Genomic DNA, 17218 nt, shown 5'->3' on the forward strand with positions numbered 1-17218 from the left:
GGGAATTTGCATCAGATGGAATGCTATTCAGAAGATGGGTCAGATTCTGAAATTTCAGAACAGCAAATAGAAGTTGAGGACAGCGAGTATGAAGAGGCTCCTGAAGGGCCTGAATTTGGGTCAGAAGATAGAGGAGTGGTTGCTCAACTCTCGAGCATTCACAAAAATGAGTCTTTCAAAGTTTGGGGTGTGATTTGAGAGCATCGTGTCATAGCTCTCATTGACACAGGTGCAACATGTTGTTTGTAACTAGGGCTATGTATGGGTTCGAATTGCCTTAAGGCAACATCCGAACCCCTTTAGGTCTGGGCCCTATCCTAGGGTAACGTGACCCCTAATCTATGCCCAGCACAATCTCCACGCTATACTAAATACACACACCACATAATAAAATATATTGGCGCCAAAATCTAAAGGAGGCCGACTTGCAATTAAGAGTTAAAGGTGCGTATAAATAAGAGATATTTTGCAAGTCAAACTCACTCATTCATTTTGCAAGAAAGGTGAAACAGCTCTACTTAATAAGGTGCGAATTCACAAGGAAGAAAGCGAAATTATCCAGACTAGTGCGAAATTGTCCAAGAGGACATAGGCTGTTTTGGTACAGACTTGGAGAACTTAGAAGTGCAGATCTGCTATGCAAAAGGATCAGATCTGACAGAGAAGCTAAGTATTGTACTTGTGATTTAAGAGGAAAATATATAATCCGACCTGTGGGTCTTTAATGTTGGGTTTTTCCTCCTTGGAGGTTTTCCCGGGGTATGTGTGTTTGTCTACTGGTTACTTACTTTATTTCTGATTTTACTGAATGTTAACTTATTTTGCCACAAATCTAATTACAATCTAGGGCATAATCAAAGGATATAAATCTGATTAACAAACCTAGGGTATAAAATTACATGGTATCAGAGCTAAGGTGTCACTATCTTTTGATTTTAGCAAATCAATTGTTGTATATAGTTGTTGTTTGTTTTCAGATTAAAATGTCAGGTTTGAAGGCTGAAGATAGACTTGAGGGAGCCATTGATTATGCTGCTTGGAAAGTCCGTATTCTATTGATCCTTGAAGAGAATGATCTGCTGAAATTTGTAGAAGAAGAAAGTCTGTCTCCTCCAGAAGATGTTGAAGAGCTGAAACAGTTCAAGAAAGATTCCCTCAAGGCTAGAAGGATCATAATTGAGTCCGTCAAGAATCACCTTGTCACTATCATATCAAAGTTCGTATCTGCCAGGGAAATGATCAAACACTTGGAAGGGATGTATGAGGTCAACAACCTCAGCAGGGCCCTTGCTCTAAGACAACAACTTCTTCACATGAAAATGAAAGAAGAAGACTCAATCATAGCCTACTTCATGAAGATTAATGAACTAAAGGACAAGCTAAGCACTCTTGATTGCCAAATCTCGGATAAAGATCTTGTTATGATTGCATTAAATGGTATACCTAATGAATGGGAACCATTCATTCGTAGCATTGGTGGAAGAGCCGATCGTCCCAACTTTGAATGTCTTCAATCTGATTGCATCGAAGAGGAATCTCGAATTGAGGTAAGAGGAAAACTCAAGAACTCTCACAAAGATAATCATGTTCTCTTGGCTAAATCTAGGAAAGGTGGACATTGGAAGAAAGAAAAGAGAAGCAAAGATTTTAGATCCTCATCTATGATCCAAGGAAAAAGTCAAGAGATTCCTCTCACATTCATTGCTTCAGATGTGATAAGTATGGTCACTATGCCAGAGATTGTCAGAATGACCCAAAGGAAAGGGAAGCCAACTTAAATGAAGTTGCCGAACAAAGTGAAGATTATCTTCTTATCTCTGCTCTATCCAGCAATGTTCCTACGGACAACAATACGTGGATACTTGACAGTGGTGCCTCCAAACACATCTCAGGATTTCGTGAGCATCTCTCAGATCTGATTGAAAAAGACACCAACCTTCATGTAGTAATCAGTGATGATGCTCGATACTCGGTAAAAGGTTCTGGCACTACCTCTTTAAAACTAGATTCTGGTATTTCCTTACAACTCTGTGATATTCTCTTTGAACCTGGTATTAAAAGAAATCTGATTTCCATTTCTGCCTTAGAAGATAAGGGTTTGCAAATAGCATTTTCTGAAGGGAAAGTACTCGCTTGGTCTAAGAAATCTAATTTCAAATCTACTCGTATTATTGGAAATAGATGTGATAGTTTATATAAGCTTGCAGCTAACCCAATTCAAGCTCTCATTCATGAGACCCATGAATCATGCGAACTATGGCATAGAAGATTGGGTCACTTACACATCCAAGCTCTTCCCACTCTCGGTAAAATGGTTAAAGGTGTGCCTAAACTCAATTTATCTCATGATGATGCTTGTAAAGGTTGTGCAATGGGTAAAAATGTAAAGAATCCCTTTCATAAAAGCGATAGTAGGGCAAAAGAAAGGTTAGAACTTATTCATTCAGATTTATGTGGTCCTATGTTTGTAGCATCTCCTAGCGGTTTCCTATATTATGTTATCTTCATAGATGATTTTTCTAGGAAAACATGGATCTATTTTCTTAAATCTAAAGAGTCTGAAGAAGTCCTAAACAGATTTAAAGAATTCAAAGCCTTAGTTGAAAATACTACAGGAGAATTAAATGTTTGAGGTCTAGCAATGGAGGTGAATACACCTCAGGGAGTTTCTATGACTATTGTGTTAAAGCAAGAATTAAGAGGGAGTTCTGCGTTCCCTACAATCCTCAGCAAAATGGAGTTGTTGAAAGAAAGAACAGGACCATTGTTGAAGTTGCAAGGGCCATGATCCATGATCAAGACCTGCAACCTTTTCTATGGGCGGAAGCATCCAAAACAGCAGTTTACATTCAGAATAGATGTCCTCATCGCACCCTAAAGGATGTGACTCCTGAAGAAGCCTTTACAAGAATCAAACCTGACATCACTCACTTAAGGATACTCGAGAGCCCGGTGTATGTTCATGTGCCTAAAGAAAAACGAACCAAGTTGGATCCATCTGGAAAGAAAGGCATCTTAGTGGGTTACAGCGAATCTTCCAAAGCCTTCAGGATCTACATTCCAGGTCAAAGGTATGTTGAGGTAAGCAGAGATGTAACTTTTGAAGAAGATATTGCTTTCAAAAGATCTAAAGGTTCATTAACCAACAATAATGATATGTTGATTGAAAATCAAGATTCAATAGTTGATGCTAACCCTGAGATACAGGAGGAGTCTACTGACCTTCCAGATCAGGAAGTTCAGAATGACCCATCAGAACCTATGCACTCTACCGATATACCTCAGGATATTGTGGTCTCCAAGAAGAGACCACTTTGGGTTAGAAACACGATTCAAGATGCTGAAGGATTTGCTGCTCCCAGAGGAACCTTTAGAGATAGCAAGAGATTCCAAAATCACGCCAACTACATCTCTGTGATGTGCAATATCATTGAGTCTGAACCTCACAATGTCGAAGAAGCTAGGTCCCATCATGCTTGGAAACTAGCCATGGATGAAGAGTATGGGTCTATCATCAAGAATGATGTCTGGGACATTGTACCCAGACCCAAAGGTAAGTCTGTTGTTTCCTCTAAATGGTTGTTTAAAATTAAACATAATGCTGATGGTAGTATTGAAAAATATAAAGCTAGGTTTGTAGCTCGTGGTTTTTCTCAAAAAGAAGGAATAGATTATGAAGAAACCTTTGCCCCTGTTGCTAGATATACTTCTATTAGATCTATAATAGCTATTGCTGCAACCAAAGGTTGGGAGCTGCACCAAATGGACATTAAGACAGCCTTCCTCAATGGAGTCATTGAAGAGGAAGTCTATATTGAGCAACCAAAAGGTTATGTAATCCATAAAAGAGATTCTCATGTTTGCAGGTTGAAGAAAGCCTTATATGGGCTCAAACAGGCTCCTCGTGCTTGGTATGAAAGAATTGATAAGTACTTACTAAGCTTAGGATTTTGCAAGAATGATGCTGATGCTAATATTTACTTGAAAGTTTATAATGGTGAGATGCTTATTTTAGTTTTGTATGTGGATGATTTATTTCTCACTGGTGAAAGTAAATTAATCATAAGATGTAAGAAGGAATTAGCCTCAGAATTTGAAATGAAGGACTTAGGTTTAATGCATTACTTCCTAGGGTTAGAAGTATGGCAAAGATCCAATGAAATTTTTCAAGTCAAAGAAAATATACTATTGATATTTTGAAAAGATTTAGGATGATAGATTGTAAACCTATGCATACTCCTATGGAATCTAACTTAAAGAAGTTAAGTGTTTCTGCAGCTAACTCTGGTTTTGCAGATCCATCTGAGTACACGCAGTTGATTGGCTCCTTGATGTACCTAGTCAATACTAGGCCAGATATCTGTTATGCTGTGAATGCTCTCAGTCAGTTTATGAGCTTACCTAAACTTGTTCACTTGGTTGCTGCCAAGCACATTCTAAGATACCTGCATGGCACGATTGGCTATGGGCTGAAGTATTCACTTAATACCTCAATCCTCTTGGAAGGCTACTCAGATTCAGATTGGGCGGGAAGTGTCAAGGACAGGAAAAGTACTTCAGGTATTTGCTTCAACTCGGGCTCTGCAGCGATCTCTTGGGCATGTAGAAAGCAATCTTCGGTAGCATTAAGCACTGCAGAAGCTGAGTACATTGCCGCATCTGTTACATCCAGAGAAGCAGTGTGGCTTCGTAAGCTCCTTGTTGGACTATTTGGTCAAGCTAGTGGTCCTACCACCATTCATTGTGATAATCAAAGTTGTATAAAGATGTCAGTAAATCCTGTATTCCATGATCGGTCCAAACATGTGGAAACACACTATCACTTCATTCGAGATATGGTGCAAAGAGGTGTCATTCATCTAAAGTACATTAGCACAGATGAACAGATTGCAGACATCCTCACCAAACCTTTATCCAGAGCGAAGTTCGAATACTTCAGAAACAGATGTTGTGGAAAACGGAACCCTGATTGAAAGGGAGCTTCAATCTTAGTGACTCTATCTGTAGCACTTTGAATCATTCCTTGCTTGTGTGCAAGAATGAATTATATCCAATCTATGCTTGTGTGCTAGATGGATAATTGTAATAATATAAAGACCCACTGGTGTATTACACTTTCTATGCTTGTGTGCTACAACCATCCTATGCTTGTGTGTTAGGTGGAAGATGTAATTCTATGCTTGTGTGCTAGATCCATTCTATGCTTGTGTGCTAGATGGAACTTTAAAGGTTCAGATTATGTATTCTCCTCTTCCCTAGTTAAGAGGGAGTGTTGTTTGTAACTAGGGCCATGTATGGGTTCGGATTGCCTTAAGGCAACATCCGAACCCCTTTAGGTCTGGGCCCTATCCTAGGGTAACGAGACCTCTAATCTATGCCCAGCCCAATCTCCACACTATCCTAAATACACACGCCACATAATAAAATATATTGGCGCCAAAATCTAAAGGAGGCCGACTTGCAATTAAGAGTTAAAGGTGCGTATAAATAAGAGACATTTTGCAAGTCAAACTCACTCATTCATTCTACAAGAAAGGTGAAACAGCTCTGCTTAATAAGGTGTGAATTCACAAGGAAGAAAGTGAAATTATTCAGACTTGTGCGAAATTGTCCAAAAGGACATAGGCTGTTTTGGTACAGACTTGGAGAACTTAGAAGTGCAGATCTGCTATGCAAAAGGATCAGATCTGACAGAGAAGCTAAGTATTGTACTTGTGATTTAAGAGGAGAATATATAATCTGACCTGTGAATCTTTAATGTTGGGTTTTTCCTCCTTGGAGGTTTTCCTAGGGTATGTGTGTTTGTATACTGGTTACTTTATTTCTAATTTTACTGAATGTTAACTTATTTTGCCACAAATCTGATTACAATCTAGGGCATAATCAAAGGAAATAAATCTGATTAACAAACCTAGGGTATAAAATTACACAACACATAACTTCATTGATGAAAGGATTGTTGCAAAAAAGGGACTAGTGGCAGAAGAAGTTGAGGGCTTCAAAGTCATGGTAGCAGATGACTCCACTATATCCTGTAACCGAATGATTTCCAACATGTCTCTGAAGTTGGGAAATCATAAAATCAGAGATGATTTCTTTGTGGTGAGTATTGGAGGGACTGACGCTGCAGTCCTAGGGATTCAATGGCTGAGATCTCTTGGTGAGATCACACTAAACCTACAAACTATGGAGCTGAAATTCATGTCTGAAGGAAAGAAGGTAGTTTTGAGAGGAATGTTGCATGGGGGACTTAAAGTTGTATCCTTGAAAAGAATGGAAAGGCTGATCCGCCATAATCAAGTGGAGTGGGCAGCGGAGTGTTTGATAATGCCTTCCAATCCCTTGGTGGATAAGGGCAGCTATTCCTCAGATATTTCAGCAATGGTCAAGGATAGAAGCAAGATCATGGTAATGCCTTCAGAACCACAACAAGAGCACAAAAATTATCCTAAAGACATAGCTTTGATAACTAAGAGAAGCAAGGTGTTCGAAAATCCCCCTCCTGGCAGGCCCCCTGAAAGAGGTGCCGAACACATTATTGAGCTTGAAGAGGGAGCTAAGCCCGTCATGACTACTCCTTACTGATATCCCAAGAAGCAGAAGGATGAGATTGAAAAAGCAATTCAGGAATTGCTTGACATGGGTTATATACAGCCTAGCAAAAGCCCCTTTGCTTCGGCTGTTGTTTTGGTGAGAAAGAAGGATGGGACCATGCGCATGTGTGTGGATTACAGAGCCCTAAATCAAAAAACCATCAAGAATCGGTATCCTATTCCGAGAATTGATGAGCTCATTGACGAGCTACATGGGGCAGCATTCTTTTCCAAGATTGACCTCAGATCAGGGTACCATCAGATTAGAATGAGAGCTTCAGATGTGGAGAAGACTGCTTTCAGATGCCACTTTGGGCATTTTGAGTTCCTAGTCATGCCCTTTGGTTTGACTAATGCTCCTGCTACATTCCAGTCATGCATGAACAGAATCTTCCAAGAACAGTTAAGGAAGTTTGTGTTGATATTTTTTGACAACATCCTAATTTTCAGCAAGTCTTGGAAAGAACATTTACAACAGTTGGATGAAGTGTTGGGCATATTAGAATCGGAGTCTCTGTTTGCCAAGGAGTCCAAATGTGAGTTCGAGATGGAAGAGTTGCTCTACCTCGGCCACATTATCAATGTGGGTGATGTGAAGGTGGATCCCGAAAAGATTAGAGCCATCCTTGATTGGCCTACTCCCGAAAACATAACACATTTGAGGGGATTTTTGGGATTGTGTGGATTCTATCGGAGGTTTGTGAAGGGATATTCTCAGTTGGCAGCCCCCCTTACAGATCTCACAAAGAAGGGAGCTTTTGAATGGTCCGAAAGGGCACAGACAACATTTGAGCAGTTTAAAGGGATCATGAGTTCCTGCCCAGTTTTAGCATTGCCTGATTTCACCAAGCCATTTGAGCTACAGTGTGATGCATCTGGAGAAGGTGTTGGTGCGGTCCTCATGCAGGATAAGCATCCTATAGTCTTTGAGAGCAGAAAGTTGAGAGGTCCTGAGAGACTATATTCCATTTATGACAAGGAAATGCTTGCCATAATGCATGCCCTTGCAAAATTCAGACAGTATCTGGTGGGGAGTAAGTTCATTGTTAAGACTGACCACAATAGTCTTAAACACTTCATGCATCAGAAGGATCTGAATGAGAGACAGCAAAAATGGGTGAGTAAGCTACAAGCTTACAATTTCGATATTGAGTATGTTAAGGGTAAAAACAATGTGGTGGCAGATGCCTTATCCAGGAGACCCCATTTAAGCTCACTTTGCGAGCTTACTGCTGATTGGAGAGAGTTGTTGCTTGCTGATTATGCCAAAAATCAGTTTGCAACTAACCTTATAGAAGGTACTTTTCATGATGAAAGGTACAAATTGGTTGAGGGATTGTTCTAGTACAAGGGAAGAATCTTCATAGTAGCTGAATCCCAGTTAAAAGAGAAGATTTTGAAGACTTTCCATGACATTCCCCTTGCTGGTCACTAAGGTTATTTCAAGACATATAGGCAAATCAGGGAGAGATTCTCTTGGAAGGGACTTAAAAATGATGTTTTTGTAATATCCCCATTTTGAAATAGAATTTAATAATAAATGATAGTAATATCCCCACTTTGAAATAGAATTTAACAATAAATTATAATAATATCCCCTTTGAAATAGAATTTAATAATAAATGATAATAATAAAATTAAAATATAAAATGATATAATTAAATATGATTAATTAAAAATTAATTAAGTTAATGAAAAGTCAAAAGACGTGAAAGGAAAAGTTGTGACTCCCTCAACAATGATATATAAAAGGGAGAAGAAAACCTCATTTGAGGGCGGGATAATTTGGTAATGAGAAGTGCAGATCTGATTTAAATAATAAGTGCAGATTTGATTATGAAAGGTTGTGTCCCTTTCAAATGGTAGAAATAATGAAGATTTGCACTCTTTCAAAGGGTGATAATGGTGAAAGGGTGTGTCTCTTGCCAAAGGGCATACATGATGAAGAAGTGTGACCTCTCCCTCAAATTGAGAGATATAAAGGGAAGGAATCAAAAGCATCTAGTGAGATCACCATTGATAAGATCATATCAGAATTGTTATCAAGTTAAGGGAAGTAACATTTGTGTTCTTTGTGGTATGCCTCCCAATCTGTAGGTGACATCTACAATGTGAACTCCAACCGCAAGCTACAATCTGCGTACAGGTAAGAGGGATTAAGAAGTCTTAAGGTATATATGTGTGTGGACATGTGTGCCACACACACACATATATATTAATGCATTTTTATTAACACATATATCTCTAATGATTACTTATATGAATGTAGCAATAAAGATAGGAATCTATGTAGAATATGTATGTATATTTAGGATCATTAGAAAGATTAAAGAATATATAAATGAAGACGAAAATTATGGAATGAAAAACAGTAATGAATTATAAAATGTAATATTAATGTGATTATATGATGGAGGCTATAGGGAAGAAATTCCCTTAGCCTAATGGAGGGATTATGATAATCCCTGGTAGGCAGTATATACTGAATATCTATATGCATATATATGGCTTGGTTGACTAAGTTCATCCAAGAAGAGACGGATTTGGTCGGTCCTCTCTGATGGACTTGGATGATGAGATGCATCATCCAAGACAAGGAATTGACATATGGTCTTCCTTGGATGGCTTGGGTGTAAGAAATTATGCCTAAAGACATATCTTCGTATGGCATTCGTATCCTTTTTATTTTAAAGAATTGAAAGTAGTGTTAATTAAGTAATTGAACTTTAACTGCAAATTAGATTAGTTATGTATATATATTTTTGTTGTGTTCTAACAATCTGTTTTGCAAGACAATGATCTCTAACTAGTAGGGACATTACAGTTTTGAAGTACATTAAGGAGTGTCATACATGTCAGAGGAACAAAGATGAGCACACTCTACCAGCTGGTTTGTTACAACCCTTGCCTATTCCCGGTCAAAAATGGGAAAGTATTTCCATGGATTTCATCACGGGGTTGCCTCGGGCTCAAGGGAAGGATAGTATATATGTGGTGGTAGACAGACTTACAAAGTTTGCTCATTTCTTTGCCATCACCAGCTCTTTTACAGCAGCACAAGTTGCTGAAGTGTTCTTCCGGGAGGTGTTCAGATTACATGGTTTACCGAAGAACATTGTGAGTGATAGGGACAACAAATTCCTAAGTGTTTTTTGGCAGGAGAATTTCAGATTGTGTGGTACTGTGCTCACTCCAAGCACCAGTTATCACCCTCAAACCGATGGGCAGACCGAGATAGTGAATAAGTGGTTGGAAGGTTATCTTAGAAACTATGTCTCGGAGCAGCAGAATACTTGGGTGAGATGGCTTCACCTAGGGGAATATTGTTACAATTCCTCCTCTCACATGTCCATTCGGATGTCACCATTCATGGCACTATACGGTTATGAAGCTCCTAGCTTCACAGACTTGGTATTTGGTGATAGCAGGACCCCTCAGGCAAAGGATATGATGCAACAAAGTCAAGATATTCTGAGGATTTTGAAGGACAATCTCCAACATGCGCAGAATCAGCAAAAGTTATATGCTGATCAGCAACGTAATGAGCGCACCTTTGAGTTGGGCGACATGGTTTATTTGAGGCTCCAACCCTACAGACAGTCTACTCTCAGGAAGAGTGGGGTTGAGAAATTGAAGCATCGATTCTATGGGCCTTTCAGAGTCAGCAGAAGGGTTGGAGAAGTGGCTTATGAGTTGGAATTACCAGCAAGCAGCAGGATCCATAATGTATTTCATGTCTCGCCTTAAGAAGGCTCTAGGACATAATGTTGTTGCTTCAGCTGCGTTACCTCCGCTTGATGAGGAGGGAGTGTTGGTTTTGGTTCCAGAAGCTATCCTTGAATTCAAAGAACGATCTTTGAGGAGAAGAGTGATCAGGGAATACTTGATCAAATGGAAAATCTACCAACAGAGGATGCTACGTGGGAAAATGAGGAGATTTTATTGCATCCAGCCTTACAGTTGCTTGAGGACAAGCAATTTTGGGGAGGGCGGATTGTAATGTCCCCTTCTCACTGATGACCTTCCAGTGGTCCAATAGCCTATTCCTAAGACCCGTAGGCTAGGTGGAATGAAGAATGAGGGTCCAGCATTGATGAAACAAGGACTTACTATTTTTAGTAAGTCAGGGAATGGCCATTCTGGTGTCAGTGTCCTACTGAGCTCTCTATGTTTTGCCTCTGGACGCGATGATCATGTTTTTCTGAGGAGTAGTTCTTGACTTACTATTTTTAGTAAGTGGTTGTGTGGCACAGTTCTATTTTTGGCAATTGACAGGGTTCTAATTCTACAGCAATTTTGTGGTCGTTCGGGCTCAGTTTCATCCTGGTTGTGATAATAATCAGTACGGGAGTTATTTGCGACATAATTAAATATTAATTCCTTATCCTAAGGTTGATATTTAATTAATTTGATTATTGGCTATTGGTTTATTAAATTTGGGATTAATGCCTATTTTATCCTAAATTGTGGCGAAATTCATGTGTACTATGGGATGTCAAAATATTTTAGGAGAACATTATTTCATGTTGCATCTCCATTATGTGCCAAGTGATTTACGTGGGCCCTCCCCCTTTTTGGTGTGAGTCTTGACTTAGGAAGAAAGTGGCGCTACACTTGGGTCCACTTGTAGTGGAATGAAATTCAAATGCAAGGCGTGGAATTTGGAGGAATGGAATTTGGATTTGAAGAGTGAAGTTATAAATATGAGGCTTGGGCTCCCATTTGCACTATCTTGAAAATTTGTAATGTTATGCTGCCAGTTTGGCGATAGAACTTGAGGCTTCGGAGTGCGTCTCCCTAGTGCTACCTAGTTTCGTACTTGAAATACAGTACCTAGCTATGCATTGTATTCTCCTACATTCTCAGAGTTTACCATAGACAATTTTGGTGTTGAAGTGATTTTGGAGACTCGCTGGTTTTGCCTGTGGCTGAAGCATATTTTTTATCATACCTCTCTGCTGAAGCGACTGACGGTTATGGGTATCAGCTCTATCTTCCTACCCAGCACTGGCGATAAACTTTGTAAATTTATAGCACGTTTGTTTGAGTTTTGAATTTATTATGCCAAATCGAAATTCTTAGGCTAGGTGTGGGTTTTCTATGTTGCATCGAGATGCGTGCAAAATAAATAAGGGTTTGTTTGGGGTGTGGGTTTGATTGGTTGTCATTGCTTATGATGTATGGTGGGTTTGGGACTGGTTTGAGTTGATTTGGATGTAAAATGAGGGAGTTATGAGTATTTTGGTATTTCTATAGGCTGCTGGTTTGTACTTCAGCCTGCAGATTGGTTGTAACAGAAATTTATATCCTTGTTGTAGAAATTTGCAATGATTCTTCTCATCTCATCTCTATGTTGTAAAGTTGTTTCAGTACTACTGATCATCCCTTCTTTCTGCTTTCATTTGTAATTCCCACTGCATAAGTGGAAGAGGCTGGCTTGCCGCCTTCTAAGTTTTGTAATTCAGTTTTTGTACTCAGTCCTCCCGCTGAATAAGTGGTCGAGTGATAAGTTCAATACAATGGTCCTCCCGCTGAAATATGCAGTAGAGTGATAGCTTAATGCAATGTCCTCCTGCTGAAATACGCAGTAGAGTGATTGAATTTCAGTTTCTTATCATTTTCCCTTGGTCGGTTTACCACCAAGAGTTTGGTTTCTATCCTGCTGGATAAGCAGAAGGGGCTGGCTTGCCACCCAGGCATTGTAATTTCAGTTTGATTATTGTTGCTAACGATCCCCGGAACACCGTATGCTCTCACCCTCCCAGACTAGGCTCGCGGTGAACAAAAGGTGGAAGGGTTCTCTTTCAGTAGTTTGGATTATTTGTCTAACCTTAACGGGTTATTTGTTGTGGATGAATTGTTATTGGCCTTAAAAAAAAAAAAAAATTACTGGGATACTACAACAAATTTCAAGACCAACTTACCCAGCAAATCTAGCTCACCACTGCAAAACGTGAACGCCATATGGCTATGGAAGCTACATTGGCCGAACGCGAGGCTCAGTTGGCTAAGCAAGAGAGTAGACTAGAGGATCAGCAGGTAGGGTTGGCAGAGAGAGATGAACAATTGGCAGGGTAGACTAGGGAGTTGACTCAGAAGGAGCAAGAGTTAGAACAAACAAAGGTTCACCTAATGGAGGCAGCTCTCATGGTCAAAGGGTTGAGGGAACGAGAGCCTGTGGTTGAACATGACTTGAGGATCCATACAAAGTAGGTGCGGTGCCTTCATCAGTGGCTCTCTACCGCAACAGCCACCTCTATCCCAACATCCTCAACTTGTCCAAGGACATCCTTTGCCTCTCCTCCTTAGTAAAGTTTTATTGTACATAGCCGTTTTTGCTTTAGTCATCTGGAAGACGACTTTCTTTTTGGGGGGGTTGATGTAGTCGATCAAGTGTGCCGATTTTGTTTACATACAAATATTAGTTAGTTGAAAGTATAAAGTAACTATGTTAGAAGTTAGTCGGCTATTTGGTAAATAAAACTATGTTATGTAATTGTGTTTATCTGTCCCCAACAAGTGATTTTTTACTTGACAGTTCTTGATGGTTGATAATCTTAACCAAATGCAAACTACTATATATGTACTCATTTTGTATGTATAAGGGACCTGTTATCATTGTCATGTATACATTGCATATGAAGTTGAATGGAATAATGCTCTATCTTTCTGGAATCTATATTGGTAATTGGCAGTCTATGTTTTGTAAGTTATATTATCATTTACTCTGTATGTTAAGTAACATAACCTTACCTAAGTAAACAACGGCAATCAAAGAACTCCTTGACAAGGGATTCATAAGGCCTAGCTTCAGCCCCCTCACATCTCCAATAATTTTTGTGAAGAAAAAGAATGGTACTCTAAAGATGTGCATTGATTATAAAACATTGAATAGAAGACCATTAAGAATAAATATCCAATTCCAAGGATAGATGAGCTCATAGATGAACTGCATGGAGCTGTGTACTTCTCCAAGATTGATCTGAGATCGAGATACCATCAAATCCATGTGAAGGAAAAAGATATTGAGAAGACAACATTCCAGTGCCATTCTGGACATTTTATGTTTTTGGTCATGCATTTTGAATTCACTAATGCCCTACGTTCCAATCATGCATGAATCAAGTATTCAATAAGTAACCTAGAAATTTTGTTTTGGTTTTCTTTGATGACATATTAATCTACAGCAAGACTTGGAAAGAACAGTTGGAACACCTAGACACAATTCTCAAGGAATTTTGGAGCAGTAATCCTTCTATGCTAAGTTATCCAAATGTGAGTTTGGATTATCTGAAATTCTGTACTTGGGTCATGCCATAAGCCCAAGGGCAATCAAGTGAATAAGCACAAGATTCAAGCAATCCTTGATTTGCCTCCACCCACCAATCTAACTCAGTTGAAAAGGTTTCTTGGATTATACTTTTATTGTAGAAGGTTTGTGAAGGGTTTGTCTCAACTGGCTGCACCCCTAATTGATTTGACAAAGAAGGAAGCCTTTGAATGGTCTGGAGATACTCAAAAAACTTTCGATAAATTGAAGGAGGTAATGAGTTCATGCCTTGTACTTGGCATTCCTGATTTTGTGTTGCCCTTTGTTGTTGAATGTGATGCTACTAAAGAAGGCATTGGAATTGTCCTAAGTCAAAAAGGGCATCCAATAGATTTTGAGAGCAAAATCCTAAATAGTTTAGAGTAGGGATATTCTATTTATGATAAGGAGATGTTGGCCATCATTCACGCACTAGAGAAGTTTTGATAGTATTTAGTTTGTGGAAGATTCGTGGTGAAGACTGGTCATAATAGTTTAAAGTTCTTCAATCAAAAAAAATCTAAATGATTGCCAACAAAAACAGGTAAGCAAGATACAAGTTTATGATTTCAAAATAGAGTACATGAAGAGCAAGAGGAATGTGGTAGCTGATGCACTTTCTAGGAGACCTATTCTATGTTTGTTATCTATTCTTACTGCTGATTGGAGGACTTCTATTATTGCTGAGTATGCTAAGAATAGATTTGCTATTGGAACCATTGATGAGGTTGCGAAAGATGATAGGTATGTTGAGAGAAAGGAGATAATCCTCTACAAAAGAATATTTTTTATGCCTGAGTCTAGATCAAGGGGAAGAGTTTGGAAGCCTTTCATAGTGCTCCGACAAAAGGACATCAAGGATATTACAAGATACAGGCAGATTCTGTGAAAGTTTTTCATAGAAGGGATTGAAGGAAGATGTCCATAAGCACATTACAAAATGCATGACCTGCCCAAGGAACAAAGGAGAGCAAATTTTTCAAGCAGGCTTGCTCCAACTGTTGCCCATTCCTAAGCAGAAATGGCAAAACTTATCCATGGACTTCATCACTGGGCTACCCAAGGTACAAGGTAAAGGCTGTATTTATGTTGTGGTTGATAGATTGATGAAGTATGCACATTTTATTACTGTTGCTTCATATTTAAAGGCACACCAGCTAGCAAACATATTCTTCAAGGAAATTTTCAAACTACATGGCTTGTACAAAAACATTGTCAATGATAGGGGCAACAAATTTCTCAGTTCCTTTTGCCAAGAGTTATTTCACTTGACAGGAACAGAGCTCGCACTGAGTACTAGCTACCATCCCCAAACTGACAGACAAACAAAGATAAATGGGTCGAGAAGTACTTGAGAAACTATGTTTCAAATCAGCAGACCCCATGGATCAGATGATTGCACCTAGGTGAATACTGCTACAACACCTCACAGCAAATTTCCATTGGGACGATGCCTTATAAGGTCTCTTCTATCATGAAGATGGTCCATTAGATTTCCCCAACTTTGATATATAGGTTAGCCAAGTGATCTGATATTTTATTACCTACCCATCATATGCATGCAACCCAGTTGATATGAAAAGGTTGATTTATGAAGGTGTAGTCCTGGAATATCTCATTGATTTGGTAACGTTTACTTTACTTCTTGATAGCTGGACTGATAATCATTTGAGAATTGCGTTAAACAAGTTTCGACTGTCCCTGGCAACAGTTGGTCCGTTCCATATGGCTATTGCTTACCCTCAATCATTTCTGAAAATTTTCTCTGCGTCTGATGACCTTGTGTTGCCTCGAAAAGCACCATCAAAGTTTAGTTTGAAAGAGCTACTTGCTGATGCCTTTCAAATTGGGTTGATTCTCGTTCTACTACTTCTACAAATCCCGTTATTCATGAGTACAATGCAAAAAGATTACGAGGAACAAAAAATTATTAATTACTCAAGTCTCGTAAATATGAATCGTCCATGTATGAATTTGTCTCACCAGAGCAGGGCTTCCTTTGAAATAATACAGTTATTTTCCTTCTGCATGGTTAAGTGAAGAATTTGAAGACGTGAAATCTACAGCCTGCCTGCCTCTTGCAGTCACTCATAACATCGAGATTATGCTTTTGCAGGAATGAAAGAAATTTAAAATATAGCATTCAGAATGCAAAATAACAATATGGAATTTAACGATTCTGGGGACATACAATATATGGCCTGGTTGCTTCTTCCAGTCACTCTCAATATTGAGATTAGGCTTTTGCTGTAATGAAAGAAGAAAATATAGCATTCAGAATGCAAAATAACAATGTGGTATTTAAAGATTCTGGAGGCATGCAATCTACGGCCTGCCTGCTTGTCGCAGTCACTCTTAACATCGAGATTAAGCTTTTACTGGATGATTGACTATCTTGAAATAGGTTTTCTTGGATGAAGTTCTTAGCATTTCCTAGACTTCATCTCCTCATTTCTTTGATCTGTGTCTCTAAAATGTGCACATTTATTTGCATTTGTATGTATCATAGGGTCGGTATTATTTGGGCGTAGAATCTATTTTGTCCACACAAACATATGTTCCTGAATCTTAGTGACCTATTTCATTTTCAGGTAAGCATCAACATATTTCATTTGTTTGTTTCTTCTTCTCTGGTTACAGTACACAGTAAAGGCAGATCGCTAAGATATACAGTAACGATGTTACCTCTATTTCACAGCTTCTCCTCTTTACCCTGGATAGGGATTAAACGAGCCTTCAATTCTTCTCCAAGATCACTACCGATTTATATTTTCCACAGCATTTTGAATTTTTTAGTTATCCTGTTTTTTTAGTCAAGTAGATGTGGCTTTGCCATAGCTGTCCCTTAAAAAAAATGTTATGAAATGATTCCATTTTAATTATGAAAAAAGGTATAAAGCAGGTCCCATGTAATTGCTTGCAATTGAAAAGAAAAAGAAATGATTCCATAATTATGAATAAGGTATATAGCAGGTCCCATGTAACTGCTCGCAATTAGAGAAAAAATAAAAATAAAAAAATTTCAATTTAGGTTTTAGGTTATTTAATGTAGATTAAAATTAGTATATTTATATTTTAAAAATATATGTAAAATATGTTGAGAGATATCTTATAATAGAAAATAATCATCTTAAAATAAATCTAAATACCAAGAATATAAATCCATAATAGTTTGTATGCAAAAAGTTGTGAATCTAGTTGGAGACAAGTGGTGAGGGTTCTAATTTATTTGGAGTAATAAAATAACACCTCCACAAAAGCTAAAACATGGCATATTTCATGCATTTACTTGTAATTAGCATAATAATAATCTTAC

General features: G+C 38.5%; 1 protein-coding gene across 3 annotated transcripts in view; it reads right to left on the minus strand.

Annotated features, from left to right (window-relative positions):
* LOC131048542 (aspartate carbamoyltransferase, chloroplastic) overlaps window positions 1-16769 on the minus strand; it is a 44121-nt gene extending 27352 nt beyond the window's left edge. For 2 of the 3 annotated variants that reach the window (XM_057982532.2, XM_057982530.2), the window contains exon 1: window positions 16588-16769. The gene's annotated coding sequence lies outside the window, so the exon portion shown is untranslated. Of the gene's footprint in view, window positions 1-16093; window positions 16393-16587 lie in introns of those variants that run through there. The other variant, XM_057982531.2, reaches the window with a different exon arrangement.
* Between the last annotated feature and the right edge of the window lie 449 nt (window positions 16770-17218).

Source organism: Cryptomeria japonica, chromosome 9 (assembly GCF_030272615.1).
Source record: "Cryptomeria japonica chromosome 9, Sugi_1.0, whole genome shotgun sequence".
Lineage (NCBI taxonomy): Eukaryota > Viridiplantae > Streptophyta > Pinopsida > Cupressales > Cupressaceae > Cryptomeria > Cryptomeria japonica.